The sequence below is a fragment of the Grammomys surdaster genome, unplaced genomic scaffold (assembly GCF_004785775.1).
Source record: "Grammomys surdaster isolate TR1022 unplaced genomic scaffold, NIH_TR_1.0 62, whole genome shotgun sequence".
NCBI lineage: Eukaryota > Metazoa > Chordata > Mammalia > Rodentia > Muridae > Grammomys > Grammomys surdaster.
In genome coordinates this window covers 3,278,657-3,302,535 of record NW_021604564.1, presented here as the reverse complement: position 1 = coordinate 3,302,535, position 23,879 = coordinate 3,278,657, and positions in this window count along the sequence as shown.

Here is a 23,879-nt window from a genome sequence, read left to right as displayed (position 1 = left end):
AGAAAAAATTAGGTAGTTCTCTTTATGTTTCTATATTGTGGACTGGTTGGGAATTATTGATATTAGGTCTTATTTGAAGGTGTGATAGAATTCTGCACTAAAACCATCTGGCACTGGGCATTTTGTTTTGGTTGGGAAATTTTTAATAACTGCTTCTATTTCTTTAGAGGCTATGGGATTTTTGGATGGTATATTTGATCCAGATTTAACTTTGGTATCTGGTATGTATCTAGAAATTTTTCCATTTCATCTAGATTTTACAGTTTTGTTGAGTATAGGCTTTTGTAGTAGGATCTGATGATTTTTTTAAGTTTTTTTAGTTTCTGTTGTTATGTCTCCCTTTTCAGTTTTTATTTTATTAATTTGGATACTGTCTCTGTGTTTTCTGGTTAGTCTGGCTAAAGATTTATCCATCTTATTGATTTTGTCAAATAACCAACTCCTGGCATTGTTGATTTTTTTGTATAGTTCTCTTTCCTTCTAGTTGGTTGATTATTTCTCATTGTCTAATCTTCTTGGATGTATTTGCTTCTTTTTGTTCTAGAGCTTTCAGATGTGCTATTCTCTGCTAGTGTAGGATCTCTCTGAATCCTTTATGAAATCACTCAGAGACATGAGTTTTCCTATTAGTCTTGCTTTCCTTGTGTCCCATAAGTTTCAGTATGCTGTGTTAAATTCTAAAATGCCTTTCATTTCTTCCCTGACCAAGTTATCATTGAGCAGAGAGTTGTTCAGCTTCTATGAGTATGTTGGTTTTCTCTTGTTTTTCCTGTTGTTGAAGACAAGCCTTAGTCTGTGGTGATCTGATAGGATGTATAGGATTATTTCAGTCTTCTTGTATTGGTTGAAGCTTGTTTTGTGTTGGATTATATGGTTAATTTTGGAGATGGTACCATGAGGTGCTGAGAAGGAGCTATATTCTTTTGTTTTAGGGTGAAATGTTCTGTAAATATTTTAAATACATTTGGTTCACAACTTCTGTTAGTTTCACTGTGTCTCTGTTTAGTTTTCGATTTCCATATGTGTCCATTGCTGAGAGTGGAGTATTGAAGTCTCCCACTATTATTGTGGGAGATTCAATACGTGCTTTGAGTTTTGGTAACATTTCTTTTACAAATGTGGGTGTCCTTGCATTTGGGGCATAGATGTTCAGAATTGAGAGTCTACCTTGGTAGATTTTTTTTATCCTAAGTATGAAGTGTCCTTCCTCATCTTTTTGATAACTTTTGATTGAAAGTCAATTTTATTTAATATTAGAATGGCTACTTCAGCTTGTCTCTTTGAACCATTTGCTTGGAAAATTTTTGTCCAGCCTTTTACTCTGAGGTAGTGTCTGTTTTTGTCACTGAGGTGTGTTTCTTATATGCAGCCAAATGCTGTGTCCTATTTATATATGCAGCCTGTTAGCTGATGTTTATATATTGGGGAATTGAGTTTGAGAGATATTAAGGACCAATAATTGTTGCTTTTTCTTATTTTGTTGTTAGAGTTATTTTTCTGTGGTTCACTTTTTAGGGTTTGTTGTGAAAATATTAAGCTACTGGTTTTTCTTAGTTGTAGTTTACCTCCTTCTGTTGAAGTTTTCCTTCTATTTTCCTCTGTAGGGCTGGTTCAATTGAAAGATATTATTTGAATTTGGTTTTGCCATGAAATATTGATTTCTCCATCAATGCCAATTGAGAGTTTTGCTGGGTATAGTAGCCTGGCCTATCATTTGTGTTCCCTTAGAATCTATATGGCATCTCCTGAAGATCTTCTGGGTTTTATAGTCTCTAGTGAGAATTCTGCTGTAATTCTGATAGGTCTGCCTTTATGTGTTATTTGAGTTTTTTTTCTTTATAACATTAATATTTTTTTATTCTGTGAGCTTAGTGTTTTGATTGTTATGTGACAGGAGGAATTTCTTTTCTGGTCCAATCTATTTGGTGTTTTATAGGCTTTTTGTGTGTTTATATGTAACTCTTTCTTTTTGTTAGGGTTCTTTTTTCCTATGGTTTTGTTGACTATATTTACTGGCCTTTTGAATTGGGAGTCTCCACTCTCTATTTTTTTATTTCTTTATAATTTATTTTTTCTCAAATCGTAATTCATTCACACAGGGGTTATAAACACAGAAAGGCAGGATGTGGGGAAGGGAACGACACTGGAGTGTGGGTGTTCAGGGGGAATACAGATATCTTCGGAACTGGGTATCGGCTGGGTGAAGGTTCAGGGGACAAGTCACTATGACTCTGCCTATGACTCGCTTGTCCTTATCTAAGTTGGTATTGTCTGCCAGGGCTGAAACAGATGGCTATAAGCTAATATAAACAGGCAGCTTTTGTGGAAATTTATGAGTCTTCACTCTCTTTTATACCTCTTATTCATAGGTTTGATCTTTTCATTGTGTCCTGAATTTCTTGGATATTTTGGGTTAGAAGCTTTTTGTACTTTGTATTTTCTTTCATTGCTTTGTCAATGTCATCTATGGTATCTTCTATTCCTGAGATTCTTTCTTCTATCTCTTCTATTTGTATTCTATTGGAGATGCTTGTATCTGTGTCTTTTGATTTCTTTCCTAGGTTTTCCATATCCAGGGGTATCTTAGTGTTTTGAATTTTTCATTTCTTGTATTTCCATTTTTAGATTCTGGACTGTTTTATTCAATTCCTTCACTTGTTTGGCTGTGTTTTCCTGTATTTCTTTAAGAGATTTATGTGTTTTGTCTGTAACGGCTTCTACTTGTTTACCTGTTTTCTCCCTAGCACCAGGGAAGGCAGAAATGAGCAGATTCCCAGAAATCTTCTTGAGTTGTGGGGTTTAGTGAGGACTTGTTTCTCCAAAAGTAAGGTAGAAAGCTATAATAGAAGACAACTGATATCAATTTCTGGCCTATAGATGAAATGTGCACAGATATGTATACATAAACAATACACATGCACATAACATACTTTTACATTTGAACTCTTTGTTGAACATAAATATAGCTATTTATATTAGTCTGGCTTACATAATCTTTCCTCTCCATAATTGTTAGTGTTCATGGAAGTGACATATCCTGAACTGTTTTCTGTAATAGTAGTATGTTCTAATGACCTGTATGAGGCTCTTGTTGAGGAAGAGTAATTCCTCAGCAATTTGTCTGTGGAGGTTTCTTGCTTTTTTTTTTCTTTAGATTTGTATGCAAGCATATGACACACTAGCATCCCTCTCTATTAATGAAAACCTTTCTACCTTATTCTTATTTTCAGACTTTGCTAAGGAGTTACTGAGCTTTGAAACAGCTTCTGCTAAGCCGTTCACTATAAATTTCCTTCACAGCTTTTACCACAACGCAAGAAAAACTCCCTTAACTCTTTTCCTTCATTACATGCTCTCTACAAAAAAGGGTTTTTGACTATTAGACATTTAGACATTATTTAGACATTATAAGGATCTACTACTGTATGTGTGGTTTGTTGAATGAAGGACTGACACACTGATTGTGATTGCATTTCTTATCAATGGTACCTTTCTTCTCCCTACTGTAATGAAAAATTTCTCTTCTATCAATTGATGTATTTCTAATGCTCAGAAAAGTTTCTAAAATATAATAACTACTCAATAGCTATTACTAAATGAGAAGAGGAATGAATAAGTTTTGTTAGTGTTATTGAGTTTGATGATACCATGGATAAACATCTGGGATTTTCCAATAGGAAACTAGAAAGTAATCTTGGTGTAATATATACACTTTGTATTTATTTACACAAAATTGAATAGAGTAAATAAAGATACCGGAAAGAGTTTAGTGAGACCACAAACATTCTTTGATATTTTATGTGGAAGAGTGAAGACATTTGTGGTTTAAGCAACAGCTCTGTTCCTATTATAGCTTTGATGGCATTAGGTATGAATAATTTTAATTGGATATTTTTTGCTTATGAAGATTATTTTATTGAAAAATAACAAGATCAGCAAATGTCTAGCAACACAGATAAAAGGAAGGAAAAAGATGTTGAAAATAAAACTAGAGATGAAAATAGAGACATGATTACTGAGGAATTTTCAAGGATCATAGAAAGTTTTCTAAACTAAAAAGATAAAAAAGAAAAATCAATTATTTTCTAGATTTCTATGGCCTTCCAAAGCTAACAAATGAGATAATTAATTTTAACCGGCCCATACGATCCAGAAAAATAGAAGTAGTAGTTAAAAATCTAATTAAAAACCACTTAGGACCAGATGAATTGTCCCAGGAAATATTGTTAGGTTTTCAAAGAACTAACACCAGTAACCCCAAAATTATTCAGAAAAAGTAAAAATGAAGGGAACATTTTCAAATTCTTTTTATGAAGCTACTATTATTTTACCATGATACTCAAACAAGATAAAGACAAACAAACCAAAACAAATGGAAAAGAATGAGTTAATTTTTCTGATAAATGTTCTCAGTAAAGTACATGTAAACTGAATTCAAGACATTTAAAAGATTATCCATGAAGATCAAGTAGGCTTCATCTAATGCATGTAAGAATGATTCAACATATGTAATTCAAAAAATATAACCCACTACATAGATTTGAAAAGCATAAGTCACATGATCATTTCATTAAATTCAGAAAAGGCTTTTGACAACATCCTTTCATGATAGAAGTCTTAGGGATTATAGGGTTATTGGTAACAAACTTTAATACAATAAAGACAATTTTCTCCAGCACCCAGCCAGCATCATTCTGAATAAAAAGAAATTCAAAGTGTTCCCATTAAAATTAGGAACAGAACAAAATTGTGAACTGTTCCCTCTGCTGTTCAGTATAATGCTTGAAGTCTTAGGTAGAGTGAAGGAGATAAAGGACTATAAATACCAAAGAAAGAAGTCAAAGTATCCTTATTTACATATGTTATGATTCTATACATAAAAGATCCTAAAGTTGCTAGCAGACTAGTCTTACAACTAAGAAGCCCATTTAAGGAAATAGCAAAATTCAAAATTAATGTGGGTCATACCATATACAAATGACAAACCCACAAAGAAAGAAATCAGGGAAACTGTTTCATTCACAATAGCCTTAAAAATACCTAGGAGTAAACCTAACAAAGGAAGTAAAAACAATCAAACAAAGAAAAAAAACCAAAAAATACATTAACGATGGAAACATTAAGACACTGAAAAAGTTAAAGATTCCAGAAGATGAAAAAATTTCTTACGCTCTTGGCTTGATAGGATTAATATGGTGAAAATAACTATCCTACCACAAACAATCTACATATTCAAAACAATACCCATAAAAGTCCAACACAATTATTTACAAAAATTTTTTTAAAAATTAAATTTTGTATGGAAACACAAACAGCCTAGAGTAGTTAAGATGATACTTGACAATAAAAAACATTGCTGTTTCCCCTGGCAATGGGCAAAGAGACATCGTATTAAGATGTTCTTAGTATCAGTCAGAAGCAGAGCATAACGGCACATCACACTATTCACAGACATGCTCTCTAATGAATGGTCAAGTAGGCCAAAAACACTCTCTTGCCCTCACACCATGTACAACAGAGGGGGGATTTCACCTCTGCCAAATAAGTGGTCAACTGGAAGTAGGAACCACCACAATGTGCAGATATGTGGTAGTCAAATGGGAAAAGAAGAAAAGTGGAACAGCTTGAGCATTATGAAGAGAAATGGAATTGGAGAGTCAAGGATGTAGAGAAATAGCCTGTTATGTGTGACCAGCCCCTGAGACCATGGTGAGATCCCAATCCATGCTGCAGCTGACAGTCATGTGTGAGTTTGTGGCTACATGGCAGAAGTCAGTGTCAATATCCATGGGTTATATTATCACTAGAGAACATGGGAATGTCCCTGGTCTGGGCAGTGGGACGGAACCACCTCACTGTCCAAAGTTTAGGCATAACTGGCCATGCCCCTCACTGAATGTGGTGCACTGGAGAGCTGACCACATTTCTCACAAGCATTCAGGAGAGTGAGTGGGTCCTACCCCTTGCTCAGGCAGCACAGCAGAGCTGGTCCTGGTGATGGACTTGTAAGAGAGCTAGCCCTGAGGGCATAAGTGTGAGAGAGCTGGCTCTCATCTCATCTTCTTTAAGGTGGCATGGACAGAGAGGTGAGCTGTATACCCTCCCGCCTTACCACCTCCCTCAGTCAGGAAAGCTGCCCACAGCTGTGGCCATGAGCTCAGTAGAGCTAGCTATGCTGTTCCTCATGAACTGCAACACTTAGGAGAACAGGCTCTACAACTAATATGGACAGCACGTTAAAACTGACCTTGGTTTGGTGGGGTGAGCCAGCACTGAGGGCAAAAGCTTGGAAGAGCTAGCCCAATCACTAGTCTGCAGTGAGGTGGAGTGGTTGCAGGGTGATGCCTTCCCCAACTTGCCCCTAGGAGAACAGGTCCTGAGGTCAGGAAACTGGGTGGTCTGGCCCTAACCCTCACCCTGTGCAGCACTGGGAAGAGTGGGCCCTGTACTTTTGCTGGACAGCCCAGTAGAGTGTCCCAAAGCTGTAGGATCTCCATAACACAGGGCAACAACACGATAACTGTGAAGAATCCTGGACAAAGTCCAATACTAATAATATAAGAGAAGCCAGAGGCCTTGAACCAGATCAATGACTCATTCCAATGAAAATTTGCAAGTAAAGAAGTATGGGCAAAAGAGTATACTGTGGGACACACAATGGTACACTACAAGTTCTAAAATGATATCTTTTTCCTTTTTTTATTGCATATTTTATTTACATTTCAGATGTTATCGCCTTTCTCCATTTTCCCCCCACCCAGGAACACCATATCCCATCCCCGCGCCTCCTGCATCTATGAGGATGTGCCCCCACCCACCCATCAACTTCCTCACCCTCAAATTCTTCCACACTGGGGCACCAGGCCTTCATGGGACCAGGGATCTCCATTCCTACTTATGCCCAACAAGGCCATCCTCCCCTACATATACAGCTGGAGCCCTGGGTCCCTCCGTATGTGCTACCAGGCTGGTGGTTTAGAACCTGGGAGCTCTGATTGGTTGGTATTGTTGCTCACTCCATGGGGCCACAAACCCTTTCAGCTCCTTCAGTCTTCTCTCTAACTCCTCCATTGGGAACCCCATGATCAGTTCAATAGTTAGCTGTAAGCATCCACTTTTGAATATGTTAGGCTCTGACAGACTTCTAAGGAGATAGCTATATTAGGCTTCTTCTGACATTCACATCAGTGTCTGTCTTTGGTGACTGCATGATAGATACCTAGGTGGAATAGTCTCTAGACAGCCCCTCCTTCAGTTTCAGTCCCACATTTTGTCTTCATATTTGCTCCAAAGCACCCACACTTTGGTCATCGTTTTTTTTGTGAGCTTCTTGTGGTCTATGAGTTGTATCTTGGGTATTGCGATCTTTTGGGCTAATATCAAATTATCAATGAGTACATACCATGTGTGTTCTTTTGTGATTGGGTTACCTCACTCAGGATGATATTTTTCTAGTTCAATCCACTTACCTAAGAATTTCACAAATTCATTGTATTTAATAGCTGAGTAATACTCCATTGTCTGTATCCATTCCTCTGTTGAAGGGCATCTGGGTTCTTTCCAGCTTCTGGCCATTATAGATAAGGCTGCTATGAACATAGTGGAGCATGTGTCCCTGTTGTATGTTGAAACATCTTTTGGGTATATGCCCAGGAGTGGTATAGCTGGGTCTTCAGGTAACACTATGTTCAATTTTCTGAGGTACAGGCAGACTGCTTTCCATAGTGGTTGTACCAGCTTACAATCCTACCAACAATGGAGGAGTGTTCCTCTTTCTCCACATCCTCACCAGCATCTCCTATCACCTGAGTTTTTGATCTTAGTCATTCTTACTGGTGTGAGGTGAAATCTCAGGGTGTTTTGATATGCATTTCCCTGATGACTAAGGATGTTGAACATTTCTTTTGGTGCTTCTCTGCCATTTGAGTTTCCTCAGTTGAGAATTCTTTGTTTAGTTCTGTACCCCATTTTTAAATGCACTTATTTGGTTGTCTGGAGTCTAATTTCTTGAGTTCTTGGTATATATTGGATATTAGCCCTCTATCACATGAAGGATTGGTAAAGATCTTTTCGCAATCTGTTGGTTGCTGTTTTGGTCTATTAAGTGTCCTTTGCCTTACAGAAGCTTTGCAATTTTATGAGGTTCCGTTTGTCAATTCTTGATCTTAGAGCATAAGCCATTGGGTGTTCTGTTCAGCAACTCTTCTGCCTGTGTCCAAGTATTATAGGTTCTTCACTACCTACTCTTATATATTAATATCAGTGTATCTGATTTTAAATGAAGGTCTTTTATCCACTTGGACTTGAGCTTTGTACAAGGAGATAAGAATGGATAGATTTGCATTCTTCTACATGCTGACCTCCAGTTCAAACAGCACCATTTTTGAAAATGCTGTTCTATTTCCCCTGGACGGTTTTAGTTCCAAGTCAAAGATCAAGTAACCATAGATATGTGGGTTCATTTCTGGGTCTTCAATTCTATTGCATTGATCTTCCTGCCTGTCTCTTTACCAATACCATGCAGTTTTTTAACACTATTGTTCTTTAGTACAGCTTGAGGTCAGGGATGGTGATTCCCCCAGATCTTTTATTGTTGAGAATACTTCTCGCTATCCTGGGTTATTGGTTATGCCACATGAATTTAAGAATTTCTCTTTCTAACACTGTGAAGTATTGAGTTGAGATTTTAATATGGATTCCATTTAATCTGTAGATGGCTATTTTTACTATATTAATCCTGCCAATCCATGAGCATAGGAAATCTTTCATCTTCTGTGATCTTCGAGTTCTTTCTTCAGAGACTTGAATTTCTTGTCATACACATTTTTCACTTTCTGTCATGGTGGATGATAGTTTTGATCTTCCCTTGGATGTGGTTTTTGAGAATTTTACTGAGTACTTTTGGACTGATATTCATAAGGGAGATTAGTCTGAAGTTCTCTTTCTTTGTTGGGTCTTTGTGAGGTTTGGGTATGAGTGTGATTGTAGCTTCATAGAACGAATTGGGTAGTGTTCCTTCTGTTTCTATTTTGTGGAATAGTTTGAAGAGAATTTGAATTAGGTCTTCTTGTAAAGTCAGATAGAATTCTGCAGTAAAACCATCTAGTACTGGGCTTTTTTTTGTGTGGGGAGACTTTTAATGACTGCTGCTCTTTCTTTAGTAGTTATAGGAATATTTAGATGATTTATCTCATCCTGCTTTAGCTATAGTGTCTGATACCTGTCTATGAAATTATCAATTTCATCCAGGTTTTCCAGTTTTGTTGAATATAGGCTTTTATAGTAGGATGTGATGATTTTTTTAATTTCCTAAATTTCTGTTGCTGTCTCAGTTTTCAGTTCTGATTTTATTAATTTCGATACTGTCTCTATGTCCTCTGGTTAGTCTGGCTAAGGTTTTATCTATCTTGTTGATTTTCTGGAAGAACCAGCTCCTGGTTTTCTGGATATTTTGTATAGTTCTTTTTGTTTCTACTTGGTTGATTTCTGCCCTGAGTTTGATTATTTCCTGCTGTCTACTCCTGGGTGTTTTGCTTCTTTTTGTTCTTGAGATTTCAGGTCTGCTGTCAAGTTGCTAGTGTATGCTCTCTCCAGTTTCTTTTTGTAGACACTTAGAGCTATGAGTTTTCCTCTTAGCACTGCTTTCATTGTGTCCCACAAGTTTTCATAGGAGAAGCCTTCATTTTCATTCAATTCTAAAAAGTCTATAATTTCTTTCTTTATTTCTTCCTTGGCCAAGTCATCATTGAATAGAGCATTGTTCAGTTTCCACTTCTATGTGGGCTTTCCATTGTTTTTTCATTTTGAAGAACAGCTTTAGTCCGTGGTGATCTGATAGGATGCAAGGGATTATTTTAATCTTTTTGTATCTGTTGAGGCCTGTTTTATGACCAATTATATGGTCTTTTTTTGGAGAAGGTACCATGAGGGGCTGAGAAAAAGTTATAGTCTTTTGTTTTAGGATGATATGTTCTATAGATATAAGTTAAATCCATTTGGTTCATAACTTCTGTTAATTCCACTGTCTCCGTTTAGTTTCTGTTCACATGATCTGTCCATTGATGAGAGTGGGGTTTTGAAATCCACCACTGTTATTGTCTGAGGTACAATACGGGCTTTGGGCTTTAGTAAAGTTTCTTTTATGAATGTGGTTGCCCTTGCATTTGGAGCATATATGTTCAGAATTGGGAGTTCTTCTCGGTAGAGTTTTCTTTTGACAATTATTAAGCGTCCTTCCCTATCTTTTTGGATTACTTCTGGTTGAAAGTCAATTTTATTTGATATTAGAATGGCTAATCTAGCTTGTTTCTTGGGATCATTTGCTCAGAAAATTTTTTCCATCCTTTTACTCTGAGGTAGTGTCTGTTTTTGTCACTGAGGAGTGTTTCCTGTATGCAGCAAATTTTTGAGTCCTGTTTACATATCCAGTCTGTTAGTCTATATCTTTTTATTTGGGGATTCAGTTCATTGATGTTAAGAGATACTAAGGAAAATGATTGTTTCTTCCTGTTGTTTTTGTTAATAGTGTTATAATGTTTCTGTAGTTATTTTGGGGGGGGAGGTTTGTTGAAAGATTACTTTCTTGCTTTTTCCAGGTTGTAGATTCCCTCCTTGGGTTGGAATTTTCCATCTATTATCCTTTGAAGTGCTCGAATTGTGGGAAGTTATTATATAAATTTGGTTTTGTCATGGAATATCTTGGTTTCTCCATCTATAGTGATTGAAAGTCTTCCTGGGTATAGTAATCAGTGTTCTCTTAGGGTATGTGTGACATCTGTTCAGGATCTTCTGGATTGTATAGTCTCTGGGAGAAGTCTGGTGTAATTCTGATAGGTCTGCCTTTCTAGGTTACTTGATCTTTTGCCTTACCGCTTTCAGTATTTTTCTTTGTTTAGTTCATTTGGTGTATTGATGGGAGGAATTTCTTTTCTGGTCTAGTCTATTTGGAGTACTGTAGGCTTCCTGTATGTGCATGGGCATCTCTTACTTTATGGTAGAAAAGATTTCCTGTATAAGTTTGTTGAAGATATTTACTGGTGCTTTAAGTTGGGAATCTTCACACTCATCTATACGTATTATCCTTAGGTTTGATCCTCTCATTGTGTCCTGGATTTCCTGGATGTTTTGGGTTAGGAGCTTTTTGCATTTTGCATTTTCTTTGACAGTTGTGTCAATGTTTTCCATGGTATCTTCTGCAGATGAGATTCTCTCTTGTCTCTCTTGTATTCTGTTGGTGGTTACATCCATGACTCCTGATCTCTTTCCTTGGTTTTATATCTCCAAGGTAGTCTCTATTTGAGATTTCATTATTGTTTCTACTTCTATTTTTATATCCTGGATGGCTTTGTTCAATTCTTTCACCTGTTTGGTTGTGTTTTCTTTCAATTCTTTAAGTGATTTTTGTGTTTCCTTTTTAAGGGCTTCTACCTGTTTACCTGTGTTCTCCTGTATTTCTTTAAGGGAGTTATTTATGTCATTCTTAAAGTCCTTTATCATCATCATGAGAAGGGATTTTAATTCTGAATCTTGCTTTTCCAATGTTATGGGGTGTCCAGGACTTTCTATGGTGGGGCAACTGGGTTCCGATGATGCCAAGTCATTTTGGTTTCTGTTGCTTATGTTCTTGCTCTTGCCTTTTGCTTCTGGTTATCTCTAGTGCTACCTTCACTCACTGTCTCTGACTGGAGCCTGTCTTTCCAGTTATCTTGCTTGTGTCAGAACTTCCTAGAGTCCATCTGTCTCTGTAATCCTGTGATCCTGAGCTCCTTGGTGGAAGAGCTCCTGGTATTCAGGCTGCCTCTTAGATCCTGATATCGTGGTGCTCTGAGTGCAGTGGTTCCTCTGCTGCTTAGAGTGCAGTCATTCCTCTAGGATAGTTCAGGGTATGGTTTCTTCTAGGGAGCAGATTGGTAGGTGTCTGCCCCAGCCAAAAAGACCAAGTGAGGGGCAGAAGGGTGTGGTATACCAGAGGAGTGGGATTTGGGTGGATGATGGGTCCTGAGTGTCCCAGGCTTCCATTTGCAATTTTGTGGCTCAGGATTGTGGGGGCCATTCTTACCAGATGCTTTCAGTGTAGTGGTTCCTCTAGGAAGGTTCTGGATATGGTGTCTTCATGGGAGGAGTCATAAGTTGTTTTCAATGCCTTGTTTTTGTTGTTGATGTTTATATTTCCTAGTGTGTTTTTTTGGGGGTCAGTTGCAAGGACAAAGGAGAGATATAAAGCAACAGGCGAGATGAGTGGACATCATGTGAAACATAAAATATCAATAAAAAGTTTAAAAAATTGTAGGAGTTAATCATCATCCCAAATTTCACATTATGCTATAGTGCTACAGCAATTTAAACAGCACAATACTAGTATAAAATGAGGCTCATTAGATGAACAGATTAGAATTGATATGCCCACAGTCTTACAGTCCTGATTTTTAACCAAGACCAACAATACACATTGGAAAGTCAACATTATCTTTAACTACAAGTGCTGCTCAAACTTGATAGTTTTGTTTGGAATAATCAATCTTAATCTGTATCTCTTACCCTGTGTAAAACTCAGCTGCAAATGGATCAAGGACCACAACCTAAGACCTGGTGTTGATTGATAGAAAAGGATGTAGGGGATCAGGCTAAACTCATTGGTCTAGGAACAGATTTCCTGAACAGGTCTTTTATGGGATGAAATTTAAATGTGGCAGTTTTTTCTAATTCGGCTTCTTTCCAGATAATTGAGATGGGGACCCATTGGTTAATTCAACAAGCTTTAAGCACAGTAACTGAGAAGATGTTTCTAACACTCTATGCTGTCTAGCTACTTCCCAGCCACATGCACGTAGATACTTGCACTTTATCTCTCTTTTGTTCACTCTGTTGTAACTATCTGTCCTCATAGAGAACTCCCTTGATGATTCCCCCTCATACCTGACCTCATTGAGTCTGTCTCCTTTTCCTTCCTTTCTATGATCTATCACAGTCAACACCAGGACTTACTTTGTGGTCCTTAATTCACTCATAGCTGATTTTTATGCAGAGTAAGAAGTAAAGATCAAGATTCATTCTCCTCAAACTTCACCTCCCTTGTCATGTGTGAGCTTCTTCTCTCTGGCATTTCTTCCTGGAACACTTGGTTGCCATCAGACATCCAGCCTTTCTATTTCCTTTGGTCAGACATTGGCTGTTCAGCTTTTAATTAATCAATCAATAATAATACCTGGGATGTATTCTTTACACTACATTGATACAGGAAATTCTTTAATATTCATGATAATGTCCATATTGAGACTGTAACTATGTTAGAGCACAGAAATCAGCATCTGAATACACAGTACACAAAGACAACATCCAACTGACTTTTATACGATAAGAGTTAAGAGCAAAAAATTAGCAAACATATGGAAATTTATGAAGCGAAAAATTTCTTTACAGCAAGATCCACCATTGTTCCACAGAGGAAGCAGCCTAGAATGTGTGATAGATCTTTACCAGCTATACTTTTATTTTATTTATTTATTGGTAATTTTATTTATTGATATTTCAAATACTGTCACCCTTCATGCTCTTCCCTCCACAAACTCCCTATATCATTTCTCTCTCCACTCTTCTATGAGGCTGCTCCCCACCCATCCACTCCTGCTCTACCACCCAAGCATTCTCTTCCACTGGGTCATCAAGTCTTCACAGGACCAAGGGCCTCCACTCCTATTGATGCCAGATAAGGCCATCCTTTGCTACATATGCAGCTGGAGCCATGAGTCCTTCCATGAGTACTTTTTGGTTTGAGGTTTTGTCCCTGGGAGCTTTGGGAGTTCTGGTTGGTTGATACTGTTGTTCTTCTTATGGGGTGGCAAATCCCTTCAGCTTCTTCAGTCCTTCCCTTAACTCCTCCATTGGAGTCCCCATGCTCAATCTGATAGTTGGCTGAGAGCACCCACATCTGTAGTGGTACCAGGATCTTGTCAACAAGCTTTCCTTGGCATTAGCAATAGTGTCTAGGTTTGATGTCTGCAGCTTGGTTGGATCCCTAGTAGAGGAAGTCTCTGGATTGCCTTTCCTTCAGTCACTACCCTATTCTTTGTGCCTGTATTTCCTTTAGACAGAAGCAATTCTGGATTAATAGTTTTGAGATGAGGGGGTGGCCCCATCCCTCAATTGAGGGGCATGTCTAACCACTGGATATTGTCTCTACAACTTTGTTGGGTATTTCAGCTAATGCTGTCTCCATTGAGTCCTGGGAACCTCGTGATTTCCTGGCATCTGGAACTTTCTAGTGGCTACTCCCAGTTCCCTATCCCCCATTGTGACATGCCTACTTTCAATTTCCTGGCCCTCCATACTTCCCTGTATCCTAAAACATCTGATCCTGTCCCACTTTGTTCTTCTCCCTCTTCCTTCTCTCCAAGGTCCCTCAGTCCCTTTACCTCCCATTATTTTGTTCCCCCTTCTAAGACATTTTGGTCTTCCTTCTTCTTGAGTTTCATATGGTCTGTGAATTTTATTGTGGGTATTCTGAGTTTTTTGCTGATATCCACATATCAATGAGTACATACCATATGTATTTTTTGTGACTATGTTACCTCATTCAGGATGATTTTTTCTAGTTCCACCCATTTGCCTGTGAATTTCATGAAGCTATTGTTTTTGTAGCTGATAATTACTCCATTGTCAAATGTACTACATTTTCTGTATCCATTCCTCTGTTGAAGGACATCTGGGTTCTTTCCAGCTTCTGGCTATTATAAATAAGGCTGCTTTGAGCAAAGTGGAGCATGTGTCCTTGTTATATATTGAAGCATCTTCTGATTGTATGCCCAGGAGTGGTATAGCTGGGTCCTCAGGTAGAACTATTTCCAATTTTCTGAAGAACCACCAGACTGATTTCCAGAATGCTTATACCAGCTTACAGTCCTACCAGTAATGGAAGAGTGTTCCTCTTGCTCCACATCCTTGCCAGCATCTTCTGTCACCTGAGTTTTTATCTTAGCCATTCTGACTGGTGTGAGGTGGAATCTTAGGATTGTTTTGATTTCCATTTCCCTGATGACTAAGTATATTGACCATTTATTTAGGTGCATCTCTGCCATTCAAAATTCCTCAATTGAGAATTGTTTAGCTCTGTACCTCATTTTTAATAGGGTTATTTGGTTCACTAAAGTATAACTTCCTGAGTTCTTTGAATAGTTTGGATATTAGCCCTCTATCAGATGTAGGGGTGGTAAAGATCTTTTTTCAATCTGAAGGTTGTTTTTTTGTCCTATTCATAGTGTCTTTTACCTCATAGAAGCTTTTCAATTTTATGAGATTCTATTTGTCAATGGTTGATCTTAGAGCATAAGCTGTTGGTGTCCTGTTCAGGAAAATTTTCCCATGCTCGAGTGTTTGAGGCTTTTCTCATTTTTCTTCTATTAGACTCAGCAGATCTGAATTTATGTGCAGGCCCTTAATCCACTTGGAATTGAGCATTTTACAAGGAGATAAAAATGGATCCGTTTGTATTCTTCTATGTGCTGTTGACCAGTTGAAACATTACCATTTGTTGAAGATGCTGTCTTTTTCCACTGGATGGTTTTGGCTTCTTTGTCAAAGATCAAATTACTATAGGGATATGGGTTTATTTCTCAGTCTTCAATCTTATTTCATTAATCTACCTGCCTGTCCCTGTACCAATACCATATGGTTTTTATCAGTATTGCTCTGTAGTACAGCTTGAGATCAGGGATGGTGATTCCCCCAGAAGTTCTTTTGTTTTTGAGAATATTTTTTGCTATCCTGGGATTTTTGTTATTCCAGATGAATTTGAGAATTGCTTTTTCTATCTCTGTGAAGAATTGAGTTGAAATTTTGTTGGGGATTTCATTGAATCTATAAATTGCTTTTGGTAAGATGCCATTTTTACTATGTTAATTGTGCCAATCCACGAGCATTGGAGATCATTCCATCTTCTGTGGTCTTCTTTGATTTCTTTCTTCAAGACTTTGAAATTCTTGTCATACAGATCTTTCACTTGTGTAGTTAGTGTCACACCAAGGATTTTATTATTATGATGATGATGATTTGTAATGATCGTGAAGAATGATGTTTCTCTAATTTCTTTCTCAGCCCATTTATCCTTTTAGTAGAGGAAGACTACTGATTATATCCAGCCACTTTGTTGAAATTGTTTATTAGGTATAGGAGTTCTCTGGTGGAATTTTTGGGGCCACTTAAGTATACTATCATATCATCTGCAAATAGTGATATCTTGACTTCTTCCTTTCCAATTTGTATCCCCTTTGACCACCACTTTTGTCCAATTGATCTGAATTTTGAATACTATATTGAATATATAGGGACAGAGTGGGCAGCCTTGTTTAGTCCCTGATTTTAATGGGATTGCTTTATTTTCTCTCATTTTAGTTTGTTGTTGGCTAGTGGTTTGTTGTATATTGCTTTTAATATGTTTACATGTGGGCCTTGAGTTCCTGATATTTCCAAGACTTTTAATATAAAGGGGAGTTGTATTTTGTCAAATTCCTTTTCAGCATCCAATGAGATGATCATGTGGTTGTTTTTCTTTTTATTTGTTTACATAGTGGGTTACATGGTTGGATTTCCATGTATAGAACCATTCCTACATCTCTGGGATGAAGCCTACTTGATCATAGTGAATGATCATTTTGATGTGTTCTTGGATCAATTTGAGAGAATTTTATTGAGTATTTTTACATTGATATACACACATCTATGTGAAATAATGATAATATTGGTGTGGAGGTAGGGAAAGGGGAACACTTATTCACTGCTCCTGAGAATGCAAACTGGTATACCCACTGTGGGATTCAATGTAGAAATTCTGAAAACAAATAAATGAATCAACAAAAATGAAACAAAAAATAAAAATAGATCTGCCACATAATCCAGCTACACTAGTCTTGGTTTTATATCCAAAGAATTATCCTACTGTGGAGATACCTCCTCATCCATGTTCACTCTTGCTCTATCCTTAATGGCAAGGGAATGGAAAAAGTCTAGATGTCCATATATTGATGTGAACAAGCGAAAACCTTCTATATTTAAAGAGTAAAATATATAATTGTGCTACAAAGAAAAATTAAATTAGGAAATTCACTCTTTAATGAATGGAGTTTGTAACCACCCTTCTGCATGAGATAATTCAGGTCTAAAAAGATTAATATCATTTTTTTTCATTTGTGTGTTTTAGCTTTGAAACTTCAGATATTTATGCTTCATTTGGGACATGCATGTAGGTTGGAAATTAGTAAGGAGAAATGGTAGAGAATCTTCCTAAGAATAGAATAAGCAGTGGAATAAAATGTTAAGGTAGGGAAAGTAAATTTGATGTGAAGATGAAACAGTGTTATCTGTTTAGGCACTCAAGATACAGTTAGGTTTGGCTGACTGCACCTGCCCTGACTTATTAATTTTTGTGATTCTATTCAAGCTCACACTAGGTTAAGGGACACAGAACTTACAGGAAAATTTCATAGCACAATATTTTCAGGTTATAAAAATTTAGTTGCCTCAAGGCCAGTGGCACAATGCCCTTCCTGTCTGCACCTGCACCTGGAACAGACCTAAGACTTCAGCTCTGCACCCAACCCCCCAAATCCCAGAAGAGGCTGGACTTCCAGGAGTTCTAACATGCCCAGAAGTGTAGGCGAGTAAGTCACAATCCCCCTTCCAAAACAGGGAATAATTTGTGACCTGCTGGGACCCAAAAACTCCCTCAAGGCCAGAGGCACAAGACCCTTCCTGTCTGCTCCTGTGCCTGGAGTAGACCTCAGGCTTCAGGTATGCACCCAATTCCCCAAAACCCAGATGAGACTGGACTCCCAGGAGTTCTAACAAATAGGACCATAGGACAATAGGATCAAAGGATATCGGGAGTTTGGACATACCATATTTCAGGAGCCCAGAAGCAGCCTGACTCCCAGGAGCTATCACAATCAGGGTCTCAGGATCACAGGATTACAGACACAGCTGGGCTCTGAGGAGTTCTGACACAGCCAAGATAACAGGACACACAGGCTCCAGTCAAAGATAGTGAGTGAAGGTAGCACTAGAAATAACCAGATTGCAAAAGGCAAGAGCAAGAACATAAGCAACAGAAACCAAAGCTACTTGGCATCATCAGAACCTAGTTTTCCCACCATAGCAAGTCCTGAATACCCGATGACACCAGAAAAGCAAGATTCATATTTAAAATCACTTCTCATGATGATGATAGAAGACTTTAAGAAGAACATAAATAACTCTCTCAAAGAAATACAGGAGAACACATGCAAACAGGTAGAAGCCCTTCAAAGAGAAACACAAAAATCCCTTAAAGGATTATAAGAAAATACAACCAAAAAGGTAAAGGAATAGAACAAAACCATCCAGGATCTAAACATAGAAGTAGAGACAATAAAGACATCTCAAAGAGAGACTACTCAGGAGATAGCAAACCTAGGAAAGAGATCAAGAGTCATGGATGCAAGCATCACCAACAGAATAGAAGAGATAGAAGAGAGAATCTTATGTGCAGACGATACCATGAAAAACATTGACACAATTGTCAAAGAAAACGAAAATGTGAAAAACTCCTAACCCAAAATATCCACGAAATACAAAACACAATGAGAAGACAAAACCTAAGGATAATAGGTATAGAAGGGAGTAAAGATTCCCAACTTAAAGGACCAGTAAATATCTTCAACAAAATTATAAAAGAAAACTTCCCTAACCTAAAGTAAGAGATGCCCATGAACATACAAGAAGCCTACAGAACTCCAAATCGACTAGATCAGAAAAGTTCAGCCCATCACTTTATAATCAAAACACAAAATTCACAAAACAAAGAAAGAATATTAAAAGCAGTAAGGGGAAAATGTTCAAGTAACATATAAATGAAGACGTATAATAATTACATTAGACTTCTCACCAGAAGATCCTGGACAGATGTCATAAAGATCCTAAGAGAACACAAATGTCAGCCCAGGCTACTATATCCAGCAAAACCATAGATGGAAAAACCAAGATATTCCATAACAAAATCAAATTTACACAATATCTTCCCATAAATCCAACACTTCAAAGAATAACTGATGGAAAACTCCAACAGAAGGTGGGAAACTACAACCTAGCAAAAGCAAGAAAATAATACTACAACAAACCCAAAAGAAGATAGCTACACAAACATAATTCCACCTCTAATAATAAAAATAACAGGAAGCAACAATTATTTCTCCTTAATATCTCTTAACATCAATGGACTCAATTCCCCAACAAAGAGACAGACTAACAGACTGGATATGTAAACAGGACCCAACATTTTGCTGCATACAGGAAAGGTACCTCAGTGACAAAGACAGACACTACGTTAAAATAAAAGGATGGAAAACAATTTTCCAAGGAAATGATTCCAAAAAGCAGTCTGGAATAGCCATTCTAATATCGAATAAAATTGACTTTCAACCAGAAGTTATCAAAAAAGATAAGAATGGACACTTCATACTCATCATAGGAAGAATCAAACACAGTGAAATCTCAATTCTGAACATCTATGCTCCAAATGCAAGGGCACCCACATTCATAAAAGAAACGTTACTAAAGCTCAAAGCACACATTGCACCTCACACAATAATAGTGGGAGACTTCAACACCCTACTCTCATCAATGGACAGATCATGGAAACAGAAACTAATCAGAGACACAGTAAAACTAAGCAAAGTTATAAACAAAATGGATTTAGCCGATATTTATAGAACATTTCCTCCTAAAACAAAAGAACATACCTTCTTCTAAGCACCCCATGGTACCTTCTCCAAAATTGACCATATAATTGATCACAAAACAGGCCTCAACACACACAAGAAGATTGAAATAATCTCATGCACCCTATTAGATCACCATGGGCTAAGGCTGGTCTTCCATAATCAGTGGAAAGCCCACATACACGTGGAAACTGAACAATGCTCTACTCAATGATGACTTGGTCAAGGAAGAAGTAAAGAAAGAAACTAAAGACTTTTTAGAATTGAATGAAAATGAGGATGCATCATACCTAAACTTGTGGGTTACAATGAAAGCAGTGCTAAGAGGAAAACTCATAGCTCTAAGTGTCTACAAAAAGAAACTGGAAAGAGCATACACTAGCAACTTGACAGCAGACCTGAAATCTCAAGAACAAAAAGAAGCAAACACCCAGGAAGAGTGGGCAGGAAATACTCAAACTCAGGGCTGAAATCAACCAAGTAGAAACAGAAAGGACTATACAATGTATCAACAAAATCAAGAGGTAAGTCTTTCAGAAAATCAACAAGATAGATAAACTCTTACCCAAACTAATCAGAGGGCACAGAGACAGTATCCAAATTAAATAAAATCAGAGCTGAAAAGCAAGACACAACGACAGAAACTGAGGAAATTCAAAAAATTATCAGAGATTACTACAAAAGCCTATACTCAACAAAACTGGAAAATCTGGATGAAATTGATAATTTCCTAGACAGATATCAGACACCAAAGTTAAACCAGTATGAGATAAACCATCTAAATATTCCTATAACTACTAAATATTCCTGTAACTACTAAAGAAAGAGCAGCAGTCATTAAAAGTCTTCCCACCAAAAAAAAGATGGTTTCTATCTGACCTTCCAAGAAAACCTAATTCCAATTCTTTTCAAACTATTCCAGAAACAGAAGGAACACTACCCAGTTTGTTTTATGAAGCGACAATTACACTCATACCTAAACCACACAAAGACTCAACAATTAAAGAGAACTTCAGACCAATCTCTGTTATGAATATCGATGCAAAAATAGTTCAACAAAATTCTAGCAAACCAAATCCAAGAACATATCGAAACAATCATCTACCATGATCAAGTAGGCTTTACCTGGGAATGCAGGGATGGTTCAATGTTTGGAAATCAATCAATGCCATCCACTATATAAACAAACTCAAAGAAATAAAAACTACATGATCATCTCAATAGATGCTGTGAAAGCATTTCACAAAATTCAACATCCCTTCATGGTAACAGTCTTGGAAAGAACAGGAATTCAAGTCCCATACCTAAACACAGTAAAAGCAATATACAGCAAGCCAGTAGCCAACATCAAACTAAATGGAGAGAAACTTGAAGCAATCTCACTAAAATCAGGGACTAGACAAGGCTGCCCACTCTCTCCCTACATATTCAATATAGTACTCAAAATCCTAGCCAGAGCAATGAAACAACAAAAGGAAGCCAAAGGGACATAAATAAGAAATGAAGAAGTCAAAATATCACTATTTGCAGATGATATGATAGTATACTTAAGTGACCCCAAAACTTCCACCAGAGAACTCCTAACCCTGATAAACAGCTTCAGCTGGATATAAAAGTAGCTGGATATAAAATCAACTCAAACAAATTAGTAGCCTTCCTCTACTTGAAGGATAAACAGGCTAGGAAAGAAATTAGGGAAATGACAACCTTTACAATAGTCACAAATAATATTAAATACCTCAGTGTGATTCTAACCAAGCAAGTGGCAGATCTATATGACAAGAACTTCAAGTCCCTGAAGAAAGAAATCGATGAAGATCTCAGAAGTTGGAAAGATCTCCCATGCTCATGAATTGGCAAGATTAATAGAATAAAATTGCCATCTTGCTGAAAGTAATCTACAGATTTAATGCAATCCCTACCAAAATCCCAACTCAATTCTTCACAGAGATAGAAAGAACAATTCTCAAATTTATTTGGAATAACAAAAAACCCAGGATTGTGAAGGCTATTCGCAACAATAAAAGAACTTCTGGGGGAATCACCATCCCTGACCTCAAGCTGTACTACAGAGCAGTAGTGATAAAAACTGCATGGTATTGGTACAGAGATAGGCAAAAAGATCAATGGAATAAAATTGAAGACTCAGAAATGAACCCACATACCTATACCTATAATCACTTGATCTTTGCCAAAGGAGCTAAAACCATATGGTGGAAAAAATGACAGTATTTTCAATAGGTGGTGATGTTTGAATTGGAGGTCAGCATGTAGAAGAATTCAAATTATTCCATTCTTATCTCCTTGTACAAAACTCAAGTCAACTGGACCAAGGACCTCCATGTAAAACAGGGCACACTGAATCTAATAGAAGAGAAAATGGGGAAGAGCCTCGAACACATGGGCATAGGGGAAAAGTTTCTGACCAGAACACTAATGGCTTATGTTCTGATATCAAGAATTGACAAATGGAACGTTATAAAATTACAAAGCTTCTGTAAGGCGAGGGACACTGTCAGTAAGGACAAAATGGCCACCAACAGATTGGAAAAGGATCTTTACCAATCCTACATCTGATAGGTAAACCCTATTATTACTATTATTATCATCATCCCTATTTAAAAATGGTATACAGAGTTCAACAAAGAATTTTCAACAGAGGAAAACGAATGACCTTGAAGCACCAAAGAAATGTTCAATATCTTTAGTCATCAGGGAAATACAAATCAAAACAACCCTGAGATTCCACCTCACAACAATCAGAATTGCTAAGATTAAAAACTTAGATGACACCAGATACTGGCTAGGATGTGGAGAAAGAGGAACACTCCTCCATTGTTGGTGTGATTGTAAGCTGGTACAACCACTCTGGAAATCAGTCTGGTAGTTCCTCAGAAAATTGGAGATAACATTACCTGTAGATGCAGCAACACCACTCCTGGGCATATACCCAAAAGATGTTTCAACATACAACAGGGACACATGCTTCACTATGCTCATAACAGCCTTATTTATAATAGTCAGAAGTTGGAAAGAACCAGGATGTCCTTCAACAGAGGAATGGATACAGAAAATGTGGTACATTTACACAATGGAGTACTTCTCAGCTATTAAAATCAATGAATTCATGAAATTCTTAGGCAAATGAATGGAACTTTAAAATATCATCCTGAGTGAGGTAATCCAATCATAAAAGAACACACATGGTGTGCACTCATTGATAAGTGGATATTAGTCCCATATCTCACAATATCCAAGACATAACTCACAGACCACATTAATCCATAGAAAAAGAGAGTCCAAAGTATGGGTACTTTGTTCCTTTTAGAAAGAGAAACAAAATACTCATGGGAGCAAATATGAGACAATGTGTGGGGCAGAAACTGGAGGAGAAACCATCCAGAGATGGCCCCAGTTGGAGATCCCTCCCGGATGCAATCACCACATGCAAACACTGGTGTGGTTTTCTGGAAATGCATGCAGGTAGGAACCTGATTTACCTGTCTCCTGAGAGGCACTGTCGTAGCCTGACATATATAGAGGTACATGCTCAAAGCTAACCATCAAACTGATCACAGGGTTCCCAGTGGAGGAGTTAGAGAGAAGACTGAAGGAGTTGAAGGGGCTTATGGTCTAATGGGGAGAGCAACAATACCAATTAACCAGAGCCACCAAGGTATAAACAGCTAGCCTGGGAACACAGATGGTGGGAACCATGTCTCTAGCTGTATTTGTAGAGGAGGATGGACTTGTAGGATATCAGTGTCAGAGAAGGGCCTTGGTCCTTTGAAGGCTGGATGCCTCAGTGAGAGGATAACTTGAGGAAGGGGGGTGGGAGTGGGTGGATGGGTGGGGGCACACCCTCAGAAATAGGTGGAGGGAGGATAGGTTAAGGTGTTTCTGGGGGTGGGGTACAGGATAAGTAGATAACATCTGAAAAAGATAAAGTACCCAAGAATAAAAAAAAGAAAAGAAAAACAAACAAAAAATAGATAATGGAACTGCTATGGCAGTCGAACATTTGAGACTGTTTAGCAGCAATTTAACATTACCCATATTATGGGGATTCCGTATGATAGTCAAGGACAAGAGACTGTGGAACAGGCCCAAGGAACTTTAAAACAATATCTTCAG